We start from the raw sequence: 2,660 nt of genomic DNA, 5'->3' as shown, positions 1-2,660 counted from the left end.
GGGTAATTAATTTTAAAATTGCAGCATTACATTTTTTTATTTACAGTTAAATTTAAATGAATAAAGAAAACTTTCTTTTAAAAATTTATTATAAACTTAAGTAAAATGTTAGTATTATGAAAACGTTATATACTTGCAAAATATAAATGATGAGCCATGTTCTTAGAAACTGACTGGTATTAGTTTCGGTTTTCTCTTGACAATCTGCATCCATAAAGTACATATGAAATAAAACCACTGATTTATAAACCCTCTTTCGTATTGTTCGCATCTGTATGCTTACGACGACTCCCCTCCTTTCAGCGTACGCATTATTCGTTACAAAATCAAACCCCTCCTTTCCCAACGCAAAAACTTTTAGTTAATTCTACATTACTCTGTTACGTAACATAATATTGATTTTTTAAACTCGCGAAATTCATTGCTATTGTTGATTAAAAAAAAAGAAAGAAAGTTTTAGGAGAGAGATAGTAAAAACATTCGTTTTCTGTAAACCCTCTTTACTTGTATGCATTCGTATGTTTTTGAGTAACCCTCTTGAGTAAATTTAAGACTGTACTTTATGGTTTTTATCAATTTTGACATAGTTAACAAATTTTTAATTAAAGTCAACTTTTTGGATTTTTGACAAATTCAATTTACAAAAATTACTATGTCAGTTTTACATTTGATACTCAAACATATATTACATAATCCTTGATACTCAAACATATATTACATAATCCTTGCTTTATTTTATGGATAAAAACCAAATTGTTTCTTGCATTGTTTAACGCATATTTCATAATCTTTTGCGAGTTCGCATAATACCGAACATTGATCTAAAAGCTCTCTGGTGTTTTCAATTTTGTAGTAAGACTCTCTGTTTCTATAATTTCTGCTGTCAATATGCGCTAATACCTCAAGTAAATTATCGGTCTAAAAAATAAAAAAAATCTATAAAAAAATAAGTTTCCCTACTTTGTAATTTGAGCACTTTGGTATTATATAACAAATCTTTTAAATGCTTTAAATCAGTTTTTTTGTTTTATTGCTAAAATTTAGTCCCATAAAATAAGAAAATTACTAAAGAGCCCTAAAAAAAAAAGTGTGTGTATATATATACATTTGTGTGTGTGTGCGTGTGCGTGGTGTATGTGTTTGTGTGTGTGTAATATTTGAAAGCATATGTATTATATTAGGTACACATATTTGTAGTTCTAATGCTACTAACTTAAAAAAGAAGTGTCTTTAAAAATTAAAAACCATCATACCTCGGTTTTTTCATCCTTTCCAGGGCCTCGTCCTCCAGCAAAACTTTCTATTGTCGGGATCAGAACGAGGATAGAAGCAAGAAGAATTTGCAACATGAACCTCATTTTTATAACAGAATTGTATTCTTTTACACAAATGTAGTTTAAGCTATGAATTATCCAGATTTTATACTTTTTAAAACCAAACAAACCAATTAAATATGAGTGTTTAACTAATAGTTAAATAAATAAAACGTGTAAAAGGTCTTTGGAACTTCTAACGATAAACATAACAATAATTTCACCTGCCTATATACAAAACTACAATTAACCTGTTTTAATGAAGCTACAATTAACCTATTTTAGTGAAGCTACTCTATTTCACTTGCACTAATGAAGCTTTAATTTGTGTTTTGCTTTTGGATCTAAACTCTAAACCAGTTGCGATTCAAGATTTTCCGGTAAACTTAAACATGAACACGTCGCCAGCAAAAAATATTGGGTTAAATTTTTTGATTTCATTGTTGAAAACGTTTTTAAACGTAATGCAACTCTAGTTTAATTTACGCGTGCAAGAAAAGTTCATACTCTCACTCAAAAAGTTTCCTTTGAAATTCAAACAACATCACTATTTCATAGAATTTATTCGTTTTAGTTTGTTGTCATTCATTTTTTTTATTTTTATTATTTTTTGCGTTATTTTGTTTTGTTGAACATCATTTAAAATGAGATATTTATAAAAAAAGGTTTGGTGATATCATCTTAACTTTACACAATCTTGCACATTATTAATTGCTTACATTAAAGCTACTACTCAAAATTCTTAAAAATGAAAGATGCATTTAAAGTAGAAAACAGTCTTAAAATATCAAGACAAGTTCAAAGAGCAATCCCAAATAAATTAAAAAAGAAATAAAATCTATAAGTTGTAAGTACACGTTATTTGGAAAAAAGTTGATCCAAGCATTTTTTTTATTACCTTTTTTATGCAGATAATAACAAAACAAGTGAGTTTATTTTGTTTTCCATGTTTGTTTTTTTGTAAATAAAATAACGTTAAATATTGTTTCAAATCAAAGCATATTTACAAAACGAATATATTTTAGTTCAACTTTTTTTTTTTTTTAAATAATAAAATTTTATTCAAAGTTTTTTGTATAGTATCAACATTTGTTAAAGCTACATAAAAGAATTTAAAAAAATTTATAATTCAAGTAATAATTAGCTTTAAAAAGCCATTATTCATTTTCTCCCAACATTTATACATATGCATATATATATATATATATATATATATATATATATATATATATATATATATATATATATATATATATATATATATATATATATATATATATATATATATATATATATATGCGGTAGTGGTGTAGTGGTAAGAGCGCTCGCTTTGTAAGCGAGAGGTTC

General features: G+C 26.1%; 1 long non-coding RNA gene across 1 annotated transcript; it reads right to left on the bottom strand.

Annotated features, from left to right (window-relative positions):
• Window positions 1–647: 647 nt before the first annotated feature.
• Window positions 648–1,395, bottom strand: LOC136078999 (uncharacterized). The gene is made up of 2 exons (XR_010637849.1): window positions 1,254–1,395; window positions 648–918 (listed from the first exon to the last, which is right to left on the bottom strand). It is a non-coding gene; the product is annotated as an uncharacterized LOC136078999 (long non-coding RNA).
• Window positions 1,396–2,660: the final 1,265 nt, after the last annotated feature.

The sequence above is a fragment of the Hydra vulgaris genome, chromosome 04 (genome assembly GCF_038396675.1).
Source record: "Hydra vulgaris chromosome 04, alternate assembly HydraT2T_AEP".
Taxonomy (NCBI): Eukaryota; Metazoa; Cnidaria; class Hydrozoa; order Anthoathecata; family Hydridae; genus Hydra; species Hydra vulgaris.
Note: the sequence above shows the minus strand (reverse complement) of the source record. Positions and strands in the feature narration are given on the sequence as shown.